Here is a 7984-nt window from a genome sequence, read left to right on the forward strand (position 1 = left end):
TTTAATTAATGCCTAAATCTCATTTACAGTCACAGGAATTGCATGAACACACAGCTCTTTAAATATTTTGTCTTTAATTTGGCTATTGAATAAGCATAAATGTAGTTGAAATATTTTAAAATACACTAAGTATACGGTGTATACCTCAGCTCCCTTTGGTTCTCAACAGACAGAAAATGATTTGCTGTTGTAGGTACCATGGACACAGGCATGAAAACAGTTCTTACACCAAAGAAATTACCATCTAAACATATTCAGACATAAGCTAGAGACAGTGCTATGTAAACAAAATATAGTGGTGGAAAGTACCCCATCAATTCCATAGCATTTAAGGATTCACTTAGGGCATTATATGGAATACATATATATGATCCACAGTAGTTGATACTGGCACCCAGGGCGAAGTGATACTCCGGAGCTATAAGGAGAAGCAGTGTGATGACAGAGGGTCACCAGGAAAGGACAGGATGCAAGAAATGGAGAGCTTCAATATGTCAAAAAGCCTCACTACAGCTCAGGAACAGAGAGAGTGAGAAGGGGGCAAAAAGAGCAGTTATCAGGTAAACTTGAGCCAAAAAGAATAAGGAATAAAACATGAGATTCCACTGAAAGCTTATGACAGCAGTCCCCACGCTGTCCCAGTGAGCCAGAGCAACTCATCTCCGGTGTGCATGTGCATTTGCATATGGGGAAAAATATCTACATGTATGTCTTCATCAACTTGTATCACCACTTCAACTTGCGCAAGCCTGGAGTCCAGTGACAGGCACACACACACACACACACAGTTTTCACCGTTTCAGAAATAAATTGAACAATGTTTCTGGAAAAGATATTTCAGCACTAGAACTAGAGAACAAAAATTTCACATAGCTATTTAGGAAAAAAAAAAAAAGATTGAAACAAAGCACTCATTCCATCTCTATAAATATGAGCATGAGGCAGGATTGTACAACTTCCCTTCTTTCTTTTCTCCTTAATAGCTGTGGTCAGAAGCTTCACTGTATTGTGCGTGTTTAGACCATGACCAATTGCTCTTTTGAACAGCCAGCTACCATGTGATTCAAACTCCAAATGTAAGATTAACATGCTGCTGCAATAAAAGGAAAAGCAAAACATGTCATTAGTGGCCTTTCACTGATTTAATTTAATCAATTTGCAGCTTCAGAAGAAATGAATATAATCCCAGGGACATTGCCAGAAAGGCTGAGCTATGTACAGCATTTGGAAACAAAAGTCCATCATCTTCCCCTGGCGATGTACTAATGCTTTGATTCCCAGGATTAAAACTCCCTACATTTTCCTAGGTAACCACACTCTGCATGCATCAGGTTTATTTGTTAACACTTAGTAAAAATCACCAATGGCTTTCTCTCTACATTTAGAAACTCCTCGAAAGCTATAATCACTTCAGCCACTTTGCATTAGGATTGCACTGTTCCCTATGTTCAGTTTAAGTCCTAAGAGATGGGTCCTTCTCACAGGGACATGCAAATCTCACGAACTCCAGCACAGAAACAGCAACATGGCTCGCAGGTCTGTTTCTGAAAGGGTTATCTGCAGGCCCCGGAGTGGCAGCTGTACCACGAGCAAGTGAGAACAAGCAGCTCTGTGTCTCCTGGTGCACAGAGTCTGAGAGATTTAAGAGACAGAGCCCAAAGCCAGTTGCTGAAGACCAGCAGCAGCAGCGTTAACTGTCAGATACTCTTGTTTACAAACAGGGGCTACACAAACTTCAGAACAGTGCTGTTTCCAAGAGGCACTCTGCAGCACAGGAGAGCCTTTGATGTACATGCAGCAAAGGTTTTGATCCAAAAAAAATTCCCAACAATCTTGGTTTGAAAACAGCCATGGTATGTAAGCAAGGACCCAAGGTCTTCAACCCTGGAAAATGTCAAAGATATAACCATGTAGGTTCTTTCTACTCCTTCCTCATACCATTGTTTTCTTGAGAAAGAAAAGAAATCTCAAAACCAGCATCCCTTTGCATGCATTTGACTGGTGTACAGATCTTCTGATGAATATATTTTTTAAAGTTTCACTACATGCACATTTTCAATGAAAAAAAACCACAAACATTCAGAGGCATAAATAAAATAGAAAAAGCATCCATAATTTCCCTCCTTTTGAAAGAAAGAAAGAAAGAAAAAAGCTGCTTTGCTATTATTTGCAGATATTCCCAGTGAGCTTTTTTGAACCATCATGGCAGAAGCCCTTCTATGGGATACTTTGCTTTAACCAAGTAGTTATTCACAGATATTGATTCTCTTTCTGTGAGAGATTCCTTTAATATGGAAGAGATAATTTCCACATGGAAATATATAAAAAATAACTGCATTTCTGAACCAGATTTCTCCAGCATACCCAATTCCCATTTTCCGAATCATCTGCCCATTTCGTACTCATCAGTTTCCTTCTGACAGCAGCAATACATATATTTTTGGTGTTAATTAGTTTAGGTCCACCCATATAATTATGAGCCTAATACATTCAGTAGATAAATTGTCTTTTATCAGACTACAGTATCTTCAAAGCTGTACTTTATCTGCATATTCTACAATACAAGATAACAGTCTCATTACATTGAGTCTGAAATGAAATTAACTTTCTTTGGTTTAAGGTAGTTTTTTTCGGTTGCTGTCTTAATCTAAGAATTCCAGGACAAAACCTCCCAAATTTCTCTTGCTTTACAGAAGATTTAAAGACTCACTGGATACTTTGAGGAAAGAAGGGAAGAGAGAAAAAGATGATAACTTTTTACTTGGGCAGATAATTTTGGGACAAAGTGGAATGCTTTTAAACTAAAAGATGGGAGATTTAGATTAGTTGTACGGAAGAAATTTGGAGGGCAGTAAGGCCCAGGCCCAGGCTGCCCAGAGGAGCTGTGGCTGCCCCATCCCTGGCAGTGCCCAAGGCCAGGCTGGATGGGGTTGGAGCAGCCTGGGCTGGGGACAGGGGGCCCTGCCCATGGCAGGGAGTTGGGACTGGGTGGGCTTTGGGGTCCCTTCCAACCCAAACCATTCTCTGATTCTCAGACTTCATGTGACAATGCTCTGTTTCATTGCAGAATTGAAATGATTGAAAGAAATAACAAAAATGGAAGATCAAAATTCTAGAATTCTTAGAAGAGTATGTAATTTATTTACTCAAAATTCATTTACTCAAAAAACTTTTCCAACAGAAAAGTTTATCCATGTGGAAGCCACATACGGAAAATAACTGATCCATATTGAACAACAGCTGTAACTTACTTCTTTCACCAGATATTACCGTTGTTTTTTTTTATTTCCCTCAAAATAATATTCCTTCTCTTGCCATTTTGTGTAATGAAAAAAACAGTTTTGTATAGAAACCTGCCTGTTCATTAAGGCAATTTAAATATAGATAAAATCTTGTAGCTGGTACTATTATCTCCTAAGAACAGCCACCTGCCTACACTGAAATCCTCCTGTAGACCATACTTGCTAACATTCTCAATCATTTGTCCAGCTTCAATATCTTATACAAGAATTCAAATACAACAAAAATATGACCAGCATCACCCCCTAGCACTGCTGGCCCCAAATCCAAGTGCTGTGCTTTCTCATATTCTTACAAGCAGCCCACTTTGGCTCAGGCAGCCAGCAGGTTTACGTGGCTGCATCTCAAGGGATGATGAAACACAGATCATGCTGCAACCATATTTCCACTGAAGTCTTGTTATGTTACCTTATAATGATGGATTGGAAAGTTAAAAACAGGATTATTCAACTAACATGAGAATTTGCAATGACAGAAACATAACATTAACTTTCCTGTTAAGGAAAAATCTGGGACTTCGATCAGCACAAGAACAGAAGGAGAAGAGGCAGTCTTCTAGCACAGATAAAACAAAATGGTGCCAGCAGCGTGTCTTCAGACACAAACATGACTGAAGTAGATGACGACAGCTTGGTAGCCAGAACTGTGAAAGATATTACACACAATCTTACCCTGGTAATACAGGAAAAAAATCAGGGTTTCTAATCCTCTCTAACAGAAAACCTTTGTATGTAAAATTCAAATGGAAACATGAAATGATAATCAGGGAAATGCTATGCGCTTTAGAGTATCACAAATACAGCATGAATAAGAAGATAGGTAAAGCCACTGCTAAAAGAGCTACAAGAGCTTAAAGATACGCCAGAACACAACAAAAGGACTGCAGAGAAAATATCAGCACTTGTTCCTTCCTTTCAGCACTGAGCTGCCTTTTTAGATTCACTGCTGCCCTAGCACCCAACTTCATAGTAAATGGTAAACCAAGCAAGTTCAAAACTGCAAAGGCACATCATCCAATCAACCATAAAGCTATCATGATCTGAACTCATAATCAGAGAGGCAGAAAAAGCTATTCTGACTGCTGAAATAAGTAAATGAGAATCTACTGCAAACAATTTCAAGAAATGCGGATATTTCTGAACAACAAAACCAAGACACCTGGGCCTCTGCCCTAGAAAAGATCTTAGAGTATGGTGCACAGATACAGCTCCAATTCTGCAGCTGTTTTCAGATTTTTTTAAAACAGAAAAGAACAGAAGATCTTTATGACACTAGTCAAAGGCTTACTCTGAAACTGCTTAAAGCACTGGCACAGACATTTTTGAATCATGTACTACTGGAGAGAGAGATGCTTGCATATCACCATATGGATTTGTAGGATATATATATATATTTTGCTGTTGGCTTGTAAATGACAATAAATTAGAGTATGCTTAATCACTTTCAGTTACAGTTTCTGTACTGAAAAGTAAGTTTTAAGTTTGTCTTTAGCTGAAGAGATGGATAGCTTTGATTGTAAAATTCTGCCCAAAACTTTTAAATGAAATCTTGAGAAGAATGTTTAGGGATATGTTTGTTTGCTTTAGACACATGCAGTTTTCTGCAATTATTTGTTTGTAGATTATATATACTTTTTCCTAGCAGATAAGAATCTTCATATATAGCTACCCTTAAGGTTTCATCACTTATTGATACAGTCAACATGGTTACACTGAGTCTGTACTTCCAGGCATCTGAGAGCAGAGAATGAAAATGTTCTTGTTCTTGCAGAAAAAAATAGAAAGCAGGAAATTCAGGGGAGAGAGAGGATCCTATATACCATTCAAAAGCACTACATTTTTAGACAAGAATTACCCACTATAAGGTAGAAAGCTTTTTCACTCAAACCTCCTATGCTCTAGCCTCAAGGAATAGCTTTTTATTCAAAAACAAATCCAGAATTTCTCTTAGCAAAGCAAACAGCTAGAAACCAAGGAGGCTCTCCTTTTACACCTTTTTCTAACCAGAAAAAGGGAGGAGAAACACAAAGCAATATCCCTTTCCCTAGATGGCTGTTGAATCATGTGATAGGCAGCCAGATCCTCATTTTTATGTTTTGTCCTCTCACATTTGAATTCAGCAAGAACATCATATGGCACCAGGATCAATATTGCTGATGTATTTGCATCTCCTAAAAAGCAACATATTTTCCACAGATTTTATTTCAAATGTGACTGACTTATAGTTACTCCTGTAAATTATCATCATTCTAATAGCAGCAGCCCTGGCAATGGACTGTTGCTGCAGGAGCTCAGGGATATTATATACTATTTCACTCTGATAGCTGAAGAAATCCATTTAGACTTTTATGCTGAGTGGCGCAATACTAACACAAGGAGATATTTAAACAGTACAACAAAAAACTTCAGTTGTCACTTTCACAGGCGTTAACAGATTCTAAAATATTTCCTTCTAGAACTCGATGAGGACTGTGCTGTAAAGGTGCAAAAGCAGAACTCATACTATTCCCTAAAGCTGTCCTGACTTGTGATATCACGAGACTCATTTTTCAGTTAGTTATAATTTTGCAAAGGTTTATTCATTTCACCTGAGCATTTTCATGTTGAATGTCACCTTCAGAGTAAGCTGTGTTCCTTATAGACAAATGGCTTGGCTGGTTGTAACAACAAAGCTCAAGTAGGGAAAATACATTATAATGTAAAAATAAGTTTTAGCAACTTTTGAAAAAATTAACTGAAACAATTCTCATTGAACTTTCACTGCTAGACAATGTCTACCCTGCTTTTGAATTTTACATTCCATGTCCATCCACTTACTAACTTATCTGATCTGGGAAGCTTTCAGAAGAAAGACCCCACGGGTTTCTCTCGGCTTAAAAGATAACGATGAGCACCTTGGTGTACATTTAGAAAGTAATCTCAAGAGAACTGGAGACAAAAAGAGAGAACCAGCCTCTGCTGGGCTACAAAGGAATAGCTAAAATCCCTGTTAGTTTCAGAAGAAGGTGGAGGCTACAGAGCAAAAGTAAAGGAATGGTCTTATAGTCAAAATGTCTCTAAACTTGAGTGGTAATAATTTCTGAAGCACAAAAGTTTGCATAATACAGAAGTCAATAGACTGGTCACTCGAGTCATTCCAGTAAATGGTATGCAAAGGAACTACCTCCTTATTACACTTTTCTGCAAATATATTTTTGTTTCATTTGGGTAGAATAAATGAATTTCATACTGGAAGAAGCTTTTTCTGTTTTCTCCCTGTCTTAAGAAAAATCAAACAAAATGAGTCCCGTTGGTATTCTTTATGCTTTCTTGATATTATTATTGTACCTTCTTCACGTTAAAATTTAAGTCTAAGTTCAAGCTGGGGAAAAGAGCAGAAAGCAGGACCTTGTCTGGAGTCTCCTCTGAGGACAGAGAGACCCAGCCCACTGTGAGACAGGGCTGGAAGGAGTGGCCTGGAGCCCGGTAGAAGCTGGGACATCACAAGGTGGGACAAGAAAGCTGGATCTGCCCAGTTACTGCTGGTGCAGAGCTGAGGTCAGAGGGATGGAGGAAGCCTCAGCCAAGAGCAAGCCCTGCACCTCTCTGCCCACAGCAGAGACGGGCTAAGCTGGGGTGAGCTGGGAGGGGTTGAAGACAAAATTTTCAGGTAAAGCAGTCTGCTTCTTAATCAGTGAAAACAGACCACTTTCCCAGGCCAGCAACGATCTCAGATGTATTTCCAAGAAAGGAAGAACTGCTACTGAAAAGGCCTCTAGCTATTTGTATTTTAAACTCTTAGAGACAGAATTTAAGGACAGTTGGATCGTGCAGCTAGAAGCCAACTTTTCATTAATACATAAGAGGATCTTTGATGTCACATCACACCCACATAACGGCCTTCACACATGCCAGACGGGTTACATATAACCATGTGAAACAAAGGGAGAAATTTCACTATTGTGGCCTCTTCCCTGGTGCTGTATACACTTTATTCTGAAAATAGCACGTAGCTGACTGGCAGCACTTGCCAGCACAGCTGAATTAGTCAGAAAAGCTGCCAGGGAGGTGGGAAATCTCCAAGTCCCTTTGCTCGCTCCAGGGCTTGTTCCATTGTGACACAATTACAAATACACAACTGCAGGATCTGCTGTGCTGCTGCTTCTGCTGCTGCTGCCTGAAAACAACAGTTCAGGGTCTATTTCCTTTATGAATTTTATCCAGCACTCCAATTAACGCTGATAGAAACAGTACACATACTGAAAGAAGCACAGACTTGTTTTTCTCCCAGGTAAAAGATTTTCATTCAGGTGGCCCATGCCTGAAGATAGAATATGTTCTTCAAGTGTGCAAGTCACAGACTCACTGTAGTAGTCTGATTCTTTGAAGTCACTGCTCCTCTTCACTGTAATTCTTCAGTGATAGCAATCATCTTATTATTGCATAATAGAGAATTAATCTATTTGATAATAGACAGACTAAATCTTAAATCTCTACCAAAATACTCACAGAAAGGCTGGGTAGTTATAGCCTGTTATCTTGCCTGCATTCCTCTCAGTTCCCACAAAGAAAGCAATGTCAGGCCCATCAGTGATCCCCAGCAAGAAATCCAAAGTTCAGGAATCAAGCAATGGAAAAAGATTCAGCAGATGAGAACCACAAGGTTTGATTTAAGGTAGCCCTCTGAAACTTCAAATCACACACTC

Source organism: Anas platyrhynchos, chromosome 13, assembly GCF_047663525.1.
Source record: "Anas platyrhynchos isolate ZD024472 breed Pekin duck chromosome 13, IASCAAS_PekinDuck_T2T, whole genome shotgun sequence".
NCBI lineage: Eukaryota > Metazoa > Chordata > Aves > Anseriformes > Anatidae > Anas > Anas platyrhynchos.